The sequence below is a fragment of the Carcharhinus amblyrhynchos genome, chromosome 10 (genome assembly GCF_965287045.1).
Source record: "Carcharhinus amblyrhynchos chromosome 10, sCarAmb.v2.hapA, whole genome shotgun sequence".
Lineage (NCBI taxonomy): Eukaryota > Metazoa > Chordata > Chondrichthyes > Carcharhiniformes > Carcharhinidae > Carcharhinus > Carcharhinus amblyrhynchos.
Window position 1 is genome coordinate 70,678,963 of NC_137333.1, and position 19,630 is coordinate 70,698,592.

The window sequence follows — 19,630 nt, forward strand, 5'->3', positions numbered from 1 at the left end:
GGGAGGGAGGGACATGGGGGGAGGGGAGGGGGACATGGGGGGAGGGGGCATGGGGGAGTGGGGGGGGCGGGAGGGGGGGAGTGGGGGGGCGGGAGGGGGGGCATGGGGGGAGGGGAAGGGGGGACGGGGGAGGGGAAGGGGGACATGGGGAGGGGAGGGGGGACATGGGGGAGGGGAGGGGGGGACATGGGGGGAGGGGAGGGGGGGAGGGGAGGGGGGGACGTGGGGGGAGGGGGAGGGGAGGGGGGGACGTGGGGGGAGGGGGAGGGGAGGGGGGGACGTGGGGGGGAGGGGGGAGGGGGAGGGGGGACGTGGGGGGGGAGGGGGAGGGGGGGACGTGGGGGGGGAGGGGGAGGGGGGACATGAGGGGGGGGAGGGGGTAGGGGGGGACATGAGGGGGAGGGGGGGAGGAGGGGGGGACATGGGGGGGAGGGGGACATGGGGGGAGGGGAGGGGGGGAGGGGGACATGGGGGAGGGGAGGGGGGGAGGGGGACATGGGGGGAGGGGAGGGGGGGAGGGGGACAGGGGGGGAGGGGGACATGGGGGGAGGGGAGGGGGAACATGGGGGGGAGGGGAGGGGGAGGAGAGGGGGGACATGGGGGGAGGGGGAGGAGAGGGGGGACATGGGGGGAGGGGAGGAGAGGGGGACATGGGGGGGAGGGGGAGGAGAGGGGGACATGGGGGGGAGGAGAGGGGGACATGGGGGGGTGGAGAGGGGGGACATGGGGGGGAGGAGAGGGGGGACATGGGGGGAGGAGAGGGGGGACACGGGGGGGAGGAGAGGGGGGACACGGGGGGAGGGGAGGGGGGACATGGGGGGGGAGGGGAGGAGAGGGGGGACACGGGGGGAGGGGGAGGGGAGGGGGACATGGGGGGGAGGGGAGGGGGAACATGGGGGGAGGGGGAATATGGGGGGGAGGGGGAGGAGAGGGGAGACATGGGGGGGAGGGAGGGGGAATATGGGGGGGAGGGGGAGGAGAGGGGAGACATGGGGGGGAGGGAGGGGGGACATGGGGGGGAGGGGGGACATGGGGAGGGGGGGACATGGGGTGGTGGCGGAGGGGAGGGAGGGACATGGGGGGAGGGGGAGGGGGGGCATGGGGGAGTGGGGGGGCGGGAGGGGGGGCATGGGGGAGGGGAAGGGGGGACGGGGGAGGGGAAGGGGGACATGGGGGGAGGGGGAGGGGATGGGGGGACATGGGGGGAGGGGGAGGGGAGGGGGGGACATGGGGGGAGGGGGAGGGGATGGGGGACGGGAAGGGGATGGGGGAGGGGGTACATGGGGGGAGGGGGAGGGGGGGACATGAGGGGGAGGGGAGGGGAGGGGGGGACATGGGGGGAGGGGAAGGGGGGACATGGGGGGAGGGGGGGACATGGGAGGGGAGGGACATGGGGGTGGGGAGGGACATGGGGGTGGGGGGGGGAACATGGTGATGGACATGGAGGGGAGGGGAGGGGTGGACATGGGAGGGGAGGGGTGGACATGGGGGGGTGGCGGAGGAGGGGGGACATGGGGGGGTGGGGGAGGGGAGGGGGAGGAGGACATGGGGGGTGGGGAGGGGAGGGGGAGGAGGGCATGGGGGGGTGGGGGAGGGGGGAACATGGTGGGGTGGGGGAGGGGGGGGACATGGGGGGGAGGGGGAGGGGGGGACGTGAGGGGGAGGGGGGGGACGTGGGGGGAGGGGGGGACGTGGGGGGAGGGGAGGGGGGACGAGGGGGAGGGGGGACATGGGGGGGATGTGGGGGAGGGGGAGGGGGCACGTGGGGGAGACATGGGGGGTGGGGGAGGGGAGGGGGGACGTGGGGGAGGGGAGGGGGACGTGGGGAGGGGAGGGGGACATGGGGGGGTGGGGGAGGGGAGGGGGGACATGGGGGGGTGGGGGAGGGGAGGGGGACATGGGGGGGTGGGGGAGGGGAGGGGGGACATGGGGGGTGGGGGAGGGAAGGGGGGACATGGGGGGGTGGGGGAGGGAAGGGGGGGACATGGGGTGGTGGGGGAGGGGGGGACATGGGGGGAGGGGAAGGGGAAGGGGGGACATGGGGGAGGGGAAGGGAAGGGGAAGAGGGGACATGGGGGGAGGGGAAGGGGGACATGGGGGGAGGGGAAGGGGGGACATGGGGGGGAGGGGAAGGGGGGACATGTGGGGGAGGGGGAGGGGAAGGGGGGACATGGGGGGGAGGGGAAGGGGGACATGGGGGGGAGGGGAAGGGGGGAGGTGGGTGGGGGAAGTGGGTGGGGAGGGGGGGACAGGGGAAGGGGAAGGGGGGAACATGGGGGGGACATGGGGGGAGGAGGGGGAGGGGGAGGGTGGGACATGAGGGGGAGGGGGGACATGAGGGGGAGGGGGAGGGGGGGACATGGGGGGGAGGGGGAGGGGGGGACATGGGGGGAGGGGGGACATGGGGGAAGGGGGGAGGGGAGGGGGGACATGGGGGAAGGGGGGAGGGGAGGGGGAACATGGGGGAAGGGGAGGGGAGGGGGGACATGGGAGGGGAGGGGGGGACATGGGGGGAGGGGAGGGGGGACATGGGGGAAGGGGGGAGGGGAGGGGGGACATGGGGGAAGGGGGGAGGGGAGGGGGGACATGGGGGGAAGGGGGGAGGGGAGGGGGGACGTGGGGGGAGGGAGGGAGGAGTAGTGGGTACTGGAGGATGTGGGTGGTTTGGATAGGATTTCTGCTTCGCTTCCAAGATCAGACGTTTTCAAGTAGTGTTCCACTGGCAGTTTCCCATTGACAGATAATGGGTGGCACAGTGATTAGCACTGCTGCCTCATCAGGGTTCAATTCCAGCTTCGGGTCACTGTCTGTGTAGAGTTTGCACATTTTCCCCGCATCTGCGTGGGTTTCCTCCTGGTCGTCGGGTTTCTTCCTACAGTCCAATGATTAGGATTAGGTTTATGGCCATGTTAAATTGCCCTTTAGTGTCAGAGGATTAGCAAGGGTAAATATGTGGGGTTACATGGTTTGGGCTTGGGTGCAATTGTGCTCTGTGCAGATTCGATGGGCCAAAAGGCCTCCTTCTACACTGTAGAGATTCTATGATTTCATTTATTATTGTCACATGTATTAACATATAGTGAAAAGTATTGTTCCTTGCACTACACAGACAAAGCATACTGTTCATAGAGAAGGAACTGAGAGAGCGCAGAAAGTAGTGTTACAGCCATTCAAAAGTCTGATCACAGCAGGGAAGAAGCTGTTCTTGAGTCAGGACGTGAACTTAGACTTTTATATCTTTTTCCCGACGGAAGAAAGTAGAAGAGAGAATTTCCAGGGTGTGTCAGATCCTTAATTATGCTGGCTGCTTTGTTAAGGCAGCAGGAAGTGTAGGCAGTCAATAAATGGGAGGCTGTTTTGCGTGATGGATTGGGCTACATTCACAATTTTGTGTTGTTTCTTGTGATCTTGGGCAGAGCGGGAATCAAACCAAGCTGTGATACAACAGAGAGCAGAAGAGTAGGTTACAACAGAAAGAATGCTTTCTATGGTGCATCCGTAAAAGTTGGTGAGAGTCGAAGCTGACATGCCACATTTCTTTAGTCCTCTGAGAAAGGAGAGGCATTGGTGGGTTTTCATAACTATAGTATCGGCATAGGGGACCAGGACAGGCTGTTGGTGATCTTGACACCTAAAAGCTTCAAGGTTTTGACCCCTTCTACTCTGTCCCTGTTGATGTTGGCAGGAGCATGTTCTCCTCTACACTTCCTGAAGTCAATGACGATCTCCTTCATTTTGTTGACATTATTGACACCACACCAGTTCATCAGATTCTCTATCTCATTCCTGTACTCTGTCGCATTGTTGTTCAAGATCCGACCAACTACGGTGGTGTAGTCAGCAAACTTGAAAATAGAGTTGGAGGAAAATTTGGCCACATAGTCATAGGTATTCCCTGCCTTCATAATGTCATGATGTTCCCTACCTTGTCTCCTACGGATCTGGAATCACAAGAGGCCCGGCCCGGTAAGAACAACAGATAGTCAATCAGCTAATCTATGATAGTTGTCAGGGTTACCATTACAGAAACTAACTTTTATAATTTCACGTTTATTAATTAAATTAAAATTCCACCAGCTGCTTTGGTGGGATTTGAACCTCTCTCCACACAAAGGCGGGGCGGTTTAGAACGGAGTTGAGGAGGAACTTCTTCACTCAAAGGGTGGTGAATCTCTGGAATTCTCTGCCCGTTGAGGTGGTGGAGGCTGCCTTGCTAAATATTTTTAAGACGCGGGTTGATGGGTTTTTGATAAGCGAGGGGATTAAGGGTTATGGGGAGAGGGCGGGAATGTGGAACTGAGCCACGACAGATCAGCCATGATCTTATTGAATGGTGGGGCAGGCTCGAAGGGCTAGATGGCCTACTCCTGCTCCTATTTCTTATGTTCTTATGTTCTTGATTTCTAGGTTGGTGACATTACCATTACACCACCACCTCTTTCCAGAGCATGCTTTTAGAGGAGGTGAAATAAATTTTAAAAAATCACTATACAAGTTGAGTTTTTAATCTAATCTGAAGAATTATGTAGAATATACAGGACAGAACTAGACTACACAGCCCAACTGGTCAATCTATTTTATGACAATACATAAACTAAAATTAACAAATTAAGAGACAAAATGGTCTAATTTCTATTTAAATAACTAAACCACTCACCTCTGCCCTCTGTGGTAGCAGGTTCTACATTCTCACCGCTGTCTGGATGAAGATATTTCTTCTGAATTCCCTTTTTGATGTCTTGTTAACTAATGCCACATTTGTGTCATGAAGAACAATTGATGGATGGAGATGGCACATGAAATTCAGGTTTACACCAACCACCATGACATGCGCAAGTTTTTCTTGGTGATGGAAGTGAAATGGCTAAAAAAGAAGCTGATAGGAAGGTAGCTGCACAGAGGACTTGTGAGATGCAGGTTAACCAAGTAACAGGGTGATATTGATACTATGTTAAACAAAGGGGAGACTAGCAGTCCAGGGACCGAGATTATAAACATGCCCAGTTGCAAATCAGTGCTCCCCCAGAGAATCAAGCTGTTGTGCAAAAAGAAGTAAACCCACAAGCTTTCGGAACACTGTTCCTTTGTCAGGTGAGTGGAAAGTTCTGTTCAGAGAAGTGCATATAAAGGCACATACAGTTTACAGAATACTGATCTGCTATTCAAGTCTTAAAGGTGCAGATAATGTGAGTGGAGATAGCATTAAGCATAGGTTAAAGAGATGTGTATTGTCTCCGGACAGAACAGTAAGTGAGATGTTGCAAGTTCAGGGAAGTCATGGGGGTTACAGATAGTGTGATATGAATCCAAGATCCCGGTTGAGGCCATTCCCATGTGTGCGGAACTTGGCTATCAGACTCTGCTCAGCGACTCTGCGCTATCGTGTGTTGTGAAGGTGCCTTGGAGAACACTTACTCAATGATCAGAGGCCAAATGCCTGTAACCACTGAAGCGTTCGCCAACAGGAAGGGAACAGTCTTGCCTGGTGATTGTGGAGTGATGTTCAGTCATTCATTTTCGTAGCATCCGCTTGGTCTCCCCATTGTACCATGCTTTGGGACATCTATTACGTAGACAACGTTGACTGAGTTGCAAGAGTATGTGCCGTGTACCTGGTAGATGGTGTTCTCATGTGAGATGATGTCATCCATGTCGATGATCCGGCATGTCTTGCAGAGGTTGCTGTGGCAGGGTTGTGTGGTGTTGTGGTCACTGTTCTCCTGAAGGCTGGGTAGTTTGCCATGAACAATGGTTGTTTGTTTGAAGGCAAGAAGTGGGAGTGTGGGGATGGCCCTGGCAAGATGTTCGTCTTCATCAATGATATGTTGAAGACCAGCTCTCCCTGGGGAAATTAAGAAAATTGAAGGTTGATAAATCTCTAGGGCCTGATAATATTTATCCCAGAATACTTAAGGAAGTGGCCCTAGAAATAGTAGATTCATTGGTGGTCATTTTCCAAAATTCTTTGGATTCTGGAATGATTCCTATGGATTTGTTGTAGTAAAAATTACCACTTCGGAGTCAGACTGGAGGGACAACAGTACAGTTTTTTTAACGAAGCTTCGTGGAGAAAAGGGACCAGCACTCCGCAGTACAGGACAGCTACCTTCTCTCAATGAAACAATAGAAGCAGTCCACCTTTATACCCTTTACACAATAGGTGGACCAGACACGATTATCACATCGTTATGGTCAAATGGGTACAACATTTCTTAGCTCATTGTTACGGACAGGTACAACCATTATCGTTTCAATATCACATTGTTCCATGAATGGGTACATTTCCTCTTTATCAATGACTTAATTTATTCTATTCTTGTAGCTCATGGTTCCTTTGTGTTTATACATTCCTGTTCTTAATCTCCCTATCAGACTCCATTATCTCAGGACTATCTTTATCTCTTTTAAGGTGCCTGGCTTCCTGAAGCATTTGTTCCCTGTTTTAATTCAATTAACTGTCTGTCCTGTGGTTTAAATTTTAAGTGATTGTCTGTGTTTGAAAGTCAGTGTCTGTGTTGGAAGTCAGTGCAGGTTTAATGCCTTTTAACTCCTCATGTACTGGAGAAGTTCCTTAAGTCCAATATCAAAGATTTCGTAGCACAGCATTTGGAAAACAGTGGTATAATCAGACAAACTCAGCATGGATTTACAAAAGGGAAATCATGCTTGACAAATCTACTTGAATTCTTTGAGGATCTAACTAGAGAGACCAGGGAGAACTGGTGGATGTAGTTTATTTAGACTTTCAGAAGGCTTTTGACAAGATCTCGCACAAGAAGATTACTTTGTAAAATTAAAGCGCATGGAATTGCAGATAGTGTCTTGAGATGGATAGAAAGCTGGTTAGCAGACAGGAAGAAAAGAGTTGGAATATTTCTCGACTGATCTGACCCACTACAGTGGTGTCATCAGCAAACTTGAAAATTAAGTTGGAGGAATTTGGCCACACAGGCATAGGTGTATAAGGAGTATAGTAGGGAGCTGAGGACTCAGCCTTGCAGGGATAATTGTGGAGGAGGTGTTGTTGTCTATCCTTACTGATTGCAGCTTGTAGGTTAGAAAGCTTAGGATCCAGTTGCAGAGGGAGGAGCTGAGCCCTTGGCCAGGGAGTTTGGAAATGAATTTTGTAGGAATAATGGTGTTGAAAGCTGAGCTGTAGTCAATAAATAGAGCCTGGTATAAGTATCTTTGTTATCCAGGTGCTTTAAAATGAATGGGATGGATAGGATAGAGGTGGAGAGGCTCTTCCCGCTCAGAAAGGACAGTAGGACTAGAGGGCACAGCCTCAAGATAAGGGCGGGGCAGTTTAGAACGGAGTTGAGGAGGAACTTCTTCACTCAGAGGGTGGTGAATCTCTGGAATTCTCTGCCCGTTGAAGTGGTGGAGGCTGCCTCGCTAAATATATTTAAGACGTGGGTTGATAGGTTTTTGATAAGCAAGGGGATTAAGGGTTATGGGGAGAAGGCAGGAAAGTGGAACTGAGCCACTTCAGATCAGCCATGATCTTATTGAATGGCGGGGCAGGCTCGAAGGGCTAGATGGCCTACTCCTGCTCCTATTTCTTATGTTCAAATGAATGTTGGGCCTGCAAGCTGGTCTCTGCTGTGGAGCTGTTGCAGCGATAGGTGAACTAGATCCAGGAAATCTGGGAGTCCAGAATTGATCTGTACCATGACTAACTTTTCGAAGCACTGCATAATGATGTGTGTCAGAGCCACTGGACAATAGTTAGTAAGATACGCTGTCTGGCTTTTCTTTGGTACAGGGATGATGGTCAATATGTTACAATTAAGATTACCTGCAGAAATTTAGAAAGCTGATATGATTGAATAGCTAAGCATTTAAAATTGCAAGGATTATCTGAGAGACCATGTTCTCCAAAAGGTGATGCAATTTAATTGGTAAAAATCCAGTTACAAATTAAACATTTAGAAATAGAAAGAGAAGAAAAGAGAATAGAGAGAGCTTTTCAAAGAGAAATTGAAATGAAAAAAACTTTAATTGGAGGCAAAGAAGAGAGAGAAAAAACTTGAAATGGGAGAAAAAGAGGCAGGAAAGCAAATTGGAAATGGAGAAGTTTCCAAAGGAAGAAAGAAAAAAGGAGAGAGAGACAAAGAATTTCATCTTAAAAAGCTGGCAGTTAATAATGAGACACCAGAAGAAAGTGAGTAAGGACAGACATATTTCTGAACAAGAACTTAGTGGGGCAATGCTTAGATTCATACAGGTACTTACAAAAGTAGGTGAAAAGAACATAGAAGCATTTTTCAATTGTGACATTAGTGTACCTCTAAGATTTTTTTTAAAAAGTCATAATTTCTGCAGCCCAGAATTCAGTGGCGTCATTGTTGCGGGCTTGACTGGAAATGCCATTATATTGCTATTTGAGTGGCTTAGATGGGTTTCTTTGTGTTTACTCCAGAATTAGTTTTATAATCCTACATCGTTAGCAGGAAGGTCATGTGTTTTTGACAGGTTCTTTTTAAATTTCAGTTTGGAGCTGCAGGTTTGAGTTTTTAATTTTAAAAGGGACAGCAAGCTAAAAAGAAATATTTTCTCTCTGACCCTGTTGTTTTAAAAATTCTGTTGGTTAGTTAAAAACAGAATTTTTCCTGAAGGGTGAAAATCTGCTGTTGTTGGGGTCTGGACCAGAGTGTCTCTAGTGTTTTGGGAAGCTGCCTTGTCTTCAAACTATTCAGAGTGAATCCAGAGAACTGCAGACTTCAACCAAAGGACTCAATTTCCATTATCACATGAGCAATAGAGTTTGTTGTATTAAAGCTTTTTGAAGGGTTATTTAAGAACATAAGAACATAAGAAATAGGAGCAGGAGTAGGCCATCTAGCCCTTCGAGCCTGCCCCGCCATTCAATAAGATCATGGCTGATCTGTCGTGGCTCAGTTCCACTTTCCCACCCTCTCCCCATAACCCTTAATCCCCTCGCTTATCAAAAACCCATCAACCCGCGTCTTAAAAATATTTAGCGAGGCAGCCTCCGCCACTTCAACGGGCAGAGAATTCCAGAGATTCACCACCCTTTGAGTGAAGAAGTTCCTCCTCAACTCCGTTCCAAACCACCCCCCCTTTATCTTGAGGCTGTGCCCCCTAGTCCTACTGTCCTTTCTGAGCGGGAAGAGTCTCTCCACCTCTATCCTATCCATCCCATTCATCATCTTATATGTCTCAATGAGATCTCCCCTCATTCTTCTAAACTCTAACGAGTACAAGCCTAGTTTATTCAGCCTCTCCTCATAGCTCAACTCCCTCAACTCTGGCATCAGCCTAGTAAACCTCCTCTGCACTCCCTCCAAGGCCAAAATATCCTTGCGTAAGTGCGGCGACCAAAACTGCATACAGTACTTCAGCTGCGGCCTCACCAGTGCCCTATACGGCCGCAGCAAGACCTCCCTACTTTTATATTCAATCCCCCTCGCTATGAAGACCAGCATCCCATTAGCCTTCCTGACCACCTGCTGCACCTGCAGGCTGGGTTTTTGCGACTCATGCACAAGGACCCCGAGGTCCCTCTGCACTGTCGCCTGCTGCAGTTTTTCGCCACGTAAGTAATAGTCCTTCCTACCATTATTCCTACCAAAGTGGACCACCTCGCACTTGCCAACATTAAATTCCATTTGCCAGTTCCTGGCCTATTCGCCCAGCCTATCTAGATCCTTCTGCAGACTCTCCACACCCTCCGCACAATTTGCCGTTCCACCAATCTTGGTGTCATCAGCAAATTTCGACACCATACACTCGGTTCCCTCCTCCAGATCATCTATATAAATGGTAAATAGCTGAGGCCCCAGCACCGACCCCTGGGGCACTCCACTAGTCACCAACCGCCAATCCGAACAGTACCCATTAACCCCCACTCTCTGCCTCCTATTTGACAACCAATCCTCTATCCACGCTAACACCCTACCCCCAACTCCATGCCCCCTTACCTTCTGCAATAACCTCTTGTGAGGTACCTTGTCAAACGCCTTCTGAAAATCAAGAAAGACCACATCCACCGGCTCTCCTCTATCCACCGCCCTAGACATATCCTCATAGAACTCCAATAAATTTGTCAGACACGACTTCCCCTTAACGGAACCATGCTGCGTCTGCTCTATCAAGCAATTCCCCTCAAGATGCCTCGCTATTTCCTCCTTGATGACGGATTCTATCATTTTACCTACAACAGACGTTAGACTAAGGTTTCTGGTTTGATTAGAACACATTAGATATCTCTATTAAGGGTTATACATTATAGTGGTTGTTTTGTTTCTTGTCTAGTTGATAAAAGTTCTTGCTAAGTTTCTTACTATACATGTTAACTATATTCTATCTTTGATTAAAAGCTCCCTAGTGGGTTGTTTGCATCATACCTGAAGGGAAGCCTATGATGCTTATCTTAGCCAAATTCGAGATGCAAAACTTATGATCCAGGAGAGCTCCATGGAACACTTTGGAGTCTCTGATCTGAACCATAACAGTCCAAAGAGGTTAGGTGCATTGGCCATGCCAAATTCTCCCTCAGTGTACCTGAACAGGAACTGGAGTTTGGCGACTAGGGGATTTTCACAGTAATTTTATTGCAGTGTTAATGGAAGACTACTTGTGACTAATAAATAAACTTTAACACAACTCATTTGAATAGATAGCTAAGCAAATGAAATGACCACAAGGGGGTTGGATGTTGTTTTTATAGAGCGAATCAGTAGGTAGGGCAAATGAAGAGTATGTATCTTTGTCACCAGAAATATCAGGAGATTATGATACAGTGAATAAAGTTATATTAAGTGCATATGAATTAGTACCAGAGGCTTATAGACTGAAGATTTGAAATTCCATCTGGACAGATTTGTATTGAATTTGAAAATTAAACAGAATAATTTTGATAGCCGGCTAAGAGCATTAAATATAGAAGGAACTTATGAGGCTCTTAGAGAGTTTGGAGGAGTTCAAAGATTTATGTGGAGGAACAAAGATTTATAACTACCTGGCATGCTGTGGAACTTGCTGCTGACTATAAATTAGTTCATGAATAAAAGCCTTTATTTTTTACAGCCTTCAAAGTCTGAAAGGGATAGAAAATGGGAAGGTGAGGAAAAAGGAAGTCAAGTAGGAGAAAGAATAACTAAAAGTTTCAGAGATTCCACACCCGGAATGAAAAAGAAGGTGCTGGGGGTACCTGGGATGTAAGAACATAAGAAATAGGAGCAGGAGGAGGCCAACTAGCCCTTCGAGCCTGCCCCGCCATTCAATAAGATCATGGCTGATCTGTCGTGGCTCAGTTCCACATTCCCGCCCTCTCCCCATAGCCCTTAATCCCCTCTCTTATCAAAAACCCATCAACCCGTGTCTTAAAAATATTTAGCAAGGTAGCCTCCACCACTTCAACGGGCAGAGAATTCCAGAGATTCACCACCCTTTGAGTGAAGAAGTTCCTCCTCAACTCCGTTCTAAACCGCCCCCCCTTTATCTTGAGGCTGTGCCCCCTAGTCCTACTGTCTTTTCTGAGCGGGAAGAGTCTCTCCACCTCTATCCTATCCATCCCATTCATCATATATGAGGAAGGTTAAATGCTTTTGTTGTAATAAACTGTGCCATACAACATCAGTGTGCTGGGTATTAGTAGGCAAACTGGTTGGAATTGTGGAACTCAAGAAGGGAGATATTAAGTTAGGGACTGGAACAAGAAAGTCAGTAGGAGTTATGCGCAGTGGGAAACAAACAACAGGACTGGATAGAAGTGTAAAAATGTGTGCACAAATTGTTCACGGGCAGGATAACTGGCAGGTTGATGTGCTCAAGGACTTTCTGTGGGAAGGAAAAGTCTTCCATATTGATGAAATAAAGTGGGCAAAGGTATTAAAATTTTAAGAGATAATGGAACAAGCCTAATGTTGGGATGGAAATATTTGCTGTCCAGAGGGTATTAGATTTCTACCAGAAGGTAGAAAATCTAGTCAGTAGCATTCATATAAAATGCTCCCTGGCAATATTGATGTTTGGAAGGCAGTTGCATACAATGTTTGAGCTACTGCAGCCAGATGAGACAAGAAGAGTGGTGGTGAGAAACCAGGGGGCGCAGATGGCTCATTGAGCCAAGCATGTTAAGATGAGGGCATTCCAGAAGGGCACATTGGTATTTGCCAGGAACTATTCTTCAGAGAAAAAGCAGGTCCTACCACAATTGTGGCCAAGATAAGGCCATTGTCCTATACAGTATAACCCAGGTTGAGTTGGTTTGGCAATGGCATGTGGACCAGTTGCTTGCAGCCCCACATTAAAGGGTGGGAACCTTCTCAACGATTTCAGAAGTGCTCAGGACAGCATCAGCAGGGATACCAGAAGAGGGAGGCATGGAGCCTATGGCCCCTACTTCTAGTGAGGTAAAGGGGTTAAGCAAAGTGGAGAGTAGTAGTTTAGGGACCTAAATCATAGCCATGCCCAGTTGTGAAGCAGGCCCCTCTCAGAGAATCAAGCTGTTGTGCAGAAAAGAGCAGCAGAAGTCAGTATGTGTGAGACCCTGTAAGGTCCATTCTTAACTAGAAGGAGGCTCCAGAAGAAAGCAACAGGTCCCATGTGGTAATTATTTGCTGGATTTGACTCACTGTAATAAAACCTATTGGTGTTGTCTTGGGGAAGGTGTGTTCTCAGAGTTTAGGAACATAGATTCGGTTTGGGGGATAATTTAAGAATACTGTCTAGATAACCATTATTGTAGTTAATGGTAAATGTTCTGTACTGTTGCCTTTCTTGTTGCATATTTTAAAGTTTAATAAACATTTTGTTATTAAATATTTATACCAGTCTGACCCATTTTCCTCACTGGGTTTCATCACTTTCCTCAACTTTTTCAAATTGAAAAAAATAGGACTGGCATTCCAAATTTCCCTTCTGGGATTTGGAATATACTTGTATCGAACATCAATGGGGTCCATAATACAGGTTACCTAGACCATCTAAGGAGTCCATCTGGCCAGACAAAACCCTCTCCTGAATGGCTCCTGGCTCCTCAATGATGGCAATGCTATTTGTCGGTGTTGGAAGGAGCACTTTGAACTGCTCTTTAATCTGGAGTCCACCATATTGGAGGAGACCATCCAAGGTGTCAACACCTTGTGGAGCATTCCCTCAGCAATCCACCAACCATCTATGAGCTTATGCGGGCCATCCAAGATGAAAGCAAACAAAGCCAGATGGTGGCTCACACTGTACAGGGCATGCAAACATGCTTGACTTCTTCAAAGATAGGCTTAGCCTGTGTTTAAACATTGTCAAGGTGAAGCCCTTCACCAACCTTCTCCAGGCTAAATGGGCATCCCTCTCAGCATCCGTGTAGATTATAAGCTCTGGGGTATTTGCTTTTCCCATATTTCTGCAGCCACTTCTCCAAGGGACTGCAATTGATGAGGAAATCCAGCACTGAGCAACTATGTCAGCACTACCTTCTTCAAGCCAATGTGCCTTGACAATGGGGACCTTAGGAAGTAAAGGGTCCTGGTTTATAAGGCTGTTGTATTGACCACACTCTTCTACTGTAGAAAAACCTGAACTATCTATCAACACCATGTCAAAATCTTTGCTAGCTTCCATCAATCGTACATGCATTTAATCTTGAGGATCAAATAGGAGGATTGCTGGACCAATGCTAGCATCTTCCACGAAGTTTTGTCTACCAGCATCAAAGACCTGTTCTTAAGAACATAAGAAATAGGAGAAGGAGTAGCCCCCTCATCTCCGGTATCAGCCTAGTGAACCTTCTCTGCACTCCCTCCGAGGCCAAAATATCCTTGCACAAGTGCGGCGACCAAAACTGCACACAGTACTCCAGCTGTGGCCTCACCAGTGCCTTGTACAGTTGCAGCAAGACCTCCCTGCTTTTATATTCTATCCCCCTCGCTACAAAGGCCAGCATCCCATTTGCCTTCTTGATCACCTGCTGCACCTGCAGACTGGGTTTTTGAGACTCATGCACAAGATCCCCCAGGTCCCTCTGCACCGTAGCATGCTGCAGCTTTTCACCCTTTAAATAGTAATCCCTCCTACTATTATTCCTGCCAAAGTGGATAACCTCACACTTGTTAACATTGTACTCCATTGTTGGTTCTTGCACAACCAACCCTGATGATGAGCCATTAGATACCTGGACTCTGCCTCCTTCAGCTGGTTCTCCTCCCAACTCCTTGTTAGCCATTACTCTAAGGACGGCTAAAGGAAATGGTGTAACGTTTTGCTCAAGGCCACCCTAAAGCACAGATGCATTAATGCCGTTGATTGTGAGGGAAGGTTGTAGTCCACTCGGCATGGCTCCACCTGGTCCATCAAGGCACAAGCCACTTCAAGGTTCAATGTCATGACAGCGAGGCAAAACAGCAGCAGAGGAAGGAGAAGGAAACCAATCCGGGCCTGTTAATCCCACCACCCCACGCGACAGCATGCTTCCATTGCTGAAGAAGTTTTGGATCCAGAATCAGGCTCCTCAATCAGCTGAAGACTTACCAAGTCTGACGGATGTCATCCTCGATTTTGAGGAACTGGAAGCGATGAATATCTGCTTGTTTTGATCTTCCTCAAAAGTGGAAAGACTCTCTGCATCTACTCTATAACGCTATCAAAACTTTCCTTAATTTTAGACACTTTTATTAGGTCACCCTTTTTTAAAAAGAAATGCAATCTGTTCATTCATTCCTGATGGCTATATCCTTGCAGTTCAGATATCATTCTTGTGCATCCTCTCCTGTGTCTTGTAAGTGTGATATACTAAGGTTTAATATAATGGGCAGAATTCTCTCAAAAACATTCTAAGTGTCAGATTCGCATGAAAACTGAAGTAATTCACACTTTTTTTCAGTGGGAGTTCAGAGAAGAATCTCCCACACTCCGCGCATTGCAAAAGCCACCAGCATGAATATTATTAAATTTCCAGAGGCGGGGCCTATCACTGCTAGAGAGGCTGAAATCAGCATGCTGAGCGGGCTACTGCACACGCACCAATCTGTCAGTGCCAAGATCGGTGCATGCACAATGGACCCACATTGCTGGCCTTCCAATTGCTGGTCAATTCAATCGTTAGCCAGCCCTGTGCCAGCTCACTAACCCCTCCATGGCCTGATCGCTGGACCATTTTTGGGCTCAGCCCCAGCCCCCCCCCCCCCCCCCCACCGGCTAGCTGCAATGTCCGCTTCCCCACCCCCCCCCCCCCATCACCCAATCCCAGCAGGCTGTCCCTCCCACCCCAGCCTCTATCAATTGCTGGCCACCCTTCTTTTCCCCACTCATTTCTGCACAGAATGGGAGAACCCCTCACCCTAAGGCTCTGCCCCAATATGTCCTGCCCTCTTGACACTGCCCCATGCCTCATCAGCAGTGCCAAGGTGCCCTCTGGGCATTAGCACTTGACTCCTTGGACAGTGCCGGGGGCCCAGGTTAGCACTGCCAGGGTGGTAATGCCCAGTTAGCATCCCTCCCCCCCGCCCGACCCTCTGCGGGGGGCCCCAATTACCCTCCTTCACTCCAGCCAGGTTGAGCCACTAGTTCCCTGAAAGTGGAGAGCTAGTGTAATCTCTGTTCAAGTGAAACACTCTGGTGGGGTGGGAGGGGTTAGCAGGCCTGGAGACTTCAGTCCTGGGCTCGCTAATCTCATTTAAATTATATGGAAATTATTAATGGTCATTTCCGTGTCTCCACGCCAATATCTGTTGCAGACACTGCCAGAAATCTGGCGCTGAGAGACGCAAGTGAGGTGTCGTCCACCATGGGATTCTTTGAGCCTGCTGTGCTAAAAAAAAGAGCAACAGGATGGGAGAATTGCAGCCGATGTCTTTGTTTTTGGTGTACTGACCTCTAACAGATGTCAAATGTTAACTCTGTCTTGACTATTTTTTGTCCCTTGTCCAGTTTCTTCTCATCTACATCAGTGATATCCAATGTTTTCCATCACTTTAGCAGTTTCCAGTTTCTTTCTCATGATGGACATCCAGTTTTTCTACAACTCAATTCCCCACCAGGATGGTCTGTGGGCTTTTTGTTTCTTCCTTTACCATAAGCATGACCAATCACAATTCACTACTACCCTCTACTATTATCTGGCTCAACTCGTTTGTACATTGAACACTATCTATGTTTACTCAACTCACTTCCTCCAAGTGAAAGGTTTTGAGAACCTGCAAGGACCTTAGCTATGTCTGCCTTTACACCAAATATGTGAAGCATGCTTTGTTCTAATCCTACTCAGGCCCCCTTCTTCACTTTTTCTTCCAGTATATTGATGACTTGTTGCCATTTCATGCGCTTGTCCTGGACAGGAAATTTCATCAAATTTGCTTCTAATTTTCATCCTTTCTTGTCCTCACTCAGTTCATCTCTGGTTATTTCCTCTTTTCTCCACTTCTCCGTCTCAATTTCTTTGGAAAGGCTAACCACCAATATTCACAATAAGTCCACTGACTACCACAGCTACCTTGATGACAATTCCTCACACCCCTTAAGAATAGATGGCATCCTCACAATTTCTTCATCTCTTATCACAACTGTTCTGGTAATACAACTTTCAAGACTAGTCCACATCGACTTATATTCAGATACAATCATTATGTAAATTATCATCACTAAAACCAGTGAGAGAATCCTAGAATGCACAGTAATGCAATGGCTGCTACCTCCTGTCATAAATGTTGTGTTCTGGGATGAATGTGTTGGAGTAGCTAACAAAACAATTTTTCACATTTACTTTATGGCATGTGATGGAATTTTACAACACAGAAGAAAGCCTTTTGGCCCATTGTGCATGTGCTGGCTCTTTGAAAGGGTAATTTAATTTCTATTCTTTCTCATAACCTTGCAAACTACCCTATATGGATTTCCACTTCAGTAGCCATCAGCAAGGGATTGCACTGCTCCACCACTTTCATATGGTCTTTTAGTAAAAAGCTACCTTATAAGGATATCATTAGATTTACGATTCAATGATATCTCTAGATTTATGATTCAGAGTGCAGGGGGCCATTTGGCCCATCGAGTCTGCACTGACAATAATCCTACCCATGTCCCATCCCTGTAACCCCACATATTTACCATGTTAATCCCTGACTCTAAAGGTCAATTTAGTATGACCAATCAACCTAACCTGCATATCTTTGGACTGTGGGAGGAAACCGGAGCACCAGAGGAACCCATGCAGACATGGGGAGAATGTGCAAACTCCACACGGACAGTAACCTGAGGCTGGAATTGGACCCTGGTCCCTGGTGCTATGAGGTAACAGTGCTAACCACAGTGTAGCCCTCAAATACAAGGCCTTTGAAAAGACAAATAGTTTTCACATCACCATCATTTTTAACTGTATTTGGCAGCACCCCTTTTACTTCTGACAAGCATGAAGAGCTGCTTAAGTGTACTGAAATTCTTCTCCCCACTTTGGCAAGCTTTCAGTGTGAGGCAGGTGCTAAATGGTAGCTCACCAGGACCAGGCATATGAAAAGAATGCCAACTCCAGAAGATCTGATAGCATTGACTGTTGCTTTGTTCAGACAAATGTACTCAATGGTCCTTTAGCCCAAGCATTGGAACCAGCAAATCCAATCCCCAGTTTGGATCCAATCCCCAGTTCATGGGGGCGATTTTCTCCAAAAAATTAAGTGTTCAATATACATGAAAACTGGAGTAAATCCCAATTTCTTTAGTGGGATTTTCAAAATGAATCTCCCACATTGAGCATTACAGTGTCCTAGTGGAATTCACATGAAACATCAGGGGGCAGGGCCTATCCCCACCTGAGAGGCTGGCAGCATAGTGATGAGTGGCCACTGCACATGTGTCAATCTGTCAGAATGGCGATTGGCACACGCGCACTAGCCCCCCACGGCTGGCCTCCCAATCGCTGGTGTTAAACCTGGTGTTGTCAGATTTTTTTACTGTGTTTACCCCAGTCCAATGCCGGCATATCCACATCATGACTCCCAATCGCTAGCCAGCCTGATCGCTAGCCAGCCCTGCGACCCCCTATTGCTGGCTTTCCAAGCCTCCCACCCTTCGATTGTTGGACTCCTGGACCTCTCCAGGTCAGCTCTGATGTCCCGACCCACCATCCCCCCCCACCCCTGCATGATCAGCCCCTTCCCTCCCTCTGCCACAAATCCCAATGCAGAGTTGAAGCAGGACCCCTACTCCCACTGATTGTTCCCCCTATAGGTCCCACCCTATTTGCAGTGCCGCTTGGGCAGTGCTGGGGTCAGGGTGGCACTGTCCAGTAGATACCCTCCCTTATCCCTGATCTCCTGTGGGGGCTTCCATGGTCTCTGTTGCTGCCAGTGGGGTTCGGCCACCTGTTCCCATTAGTGGTGAGCAGGAGTCAACCCCGCTACAGTGAACCATTTCTGGGGGGGGGGGGGGGGGGGGAGGCTGGGAGAGTGGTGGGGTGGTGGTAGGCCTGGAGACTTCAGTCCTGAGGCCACTAATGAAATGGAAATTGGAATTTAAATATGGAAAGAATCATTTGGGAAACGTGCAGAGGCTGTGGTGCCCTCCCAGGAACCCACAAAATGGCCTATGCTGATGTCTCCTGGCCCGTTGGCGCAGTGGGCTGGGAAAATTGCACCCCCCCACCCCCCATATTTTGTGGGCTTAACATTCTATTTTCTGATCAACATGCATCAAGTTAATGCAGTTTTTTTTTGCTATCAGATACCAAATGGCAGATTTTTTTCCTGTTGCACTCGGCAGAAATAATTGTCATCTGAGTAGAGTACAATAAGGAAAATCAGTAAGACAGATTGCATACTTGCTTTATGTCTATTCAAGAAACTGAGTAGAAAATTGGGCAGGCTCTGTTAAGTATGTTGGGGAAGTATAATTAAATTTTTGCATAAGCTTTTCAGTACATATTCCCCAATGTGTTCCCAGTGGGCAAGGCTATCCACCAGAAAAGCAAGTCGGAAAATTATCACTTTAACTGTTGGTGTTATTTGATTCTGGAGGACAAGCCTGGTTATGCCTTCACCTGCTAGCCATATATATGTATTTCCAGAAGGTGTCACTAGATAGCAATTAAAATTCTTGATCAATTTTCTTCCTGCCTGGCTCTATTATTCTGAAACCAACTGTAATATTCTTGATACCACTTTTCTGAGATTGGCTAGCTCAGCACAAAGGAGGAAGCAAATCTGGGTCATTCCCGTTTTCTCTCTCTCTCTCTCTCTCTCTCTCTCTGTATAGGTACATTTTAAGAGCTTTCAGGGAACTCAAGTGTTTGCATTTTTTCACTGTAATAATGCAAGCATTTACACTGTGATTTAATCACATTGTTACTCATCTGTGTAATGCCACTTTGAAACCTTGTGGAACAAAGGCCAAATACATCCTTTCAGATGGGGAGCACAATCACATCAAGCATTCATATTTGTCATCCTGTGATCAATTACAGCAATTCCTTGCTTAACATTGTAGTTGCATTCCTGAAAAGTGCAACTTCAAATGAAAGAACATTAAGCAAGTCATATTTTCCCATAACAACCAAAGAAAAAGCTGTAGTTGGGTTCTGTAGGATCGTTGGCGTTAACAAAAAATTAAAAGATACCCTGCAGGATGAAATACTGTACATTCCTAAATTCTTATATTGGTAAACAAAATTTTAAAAATA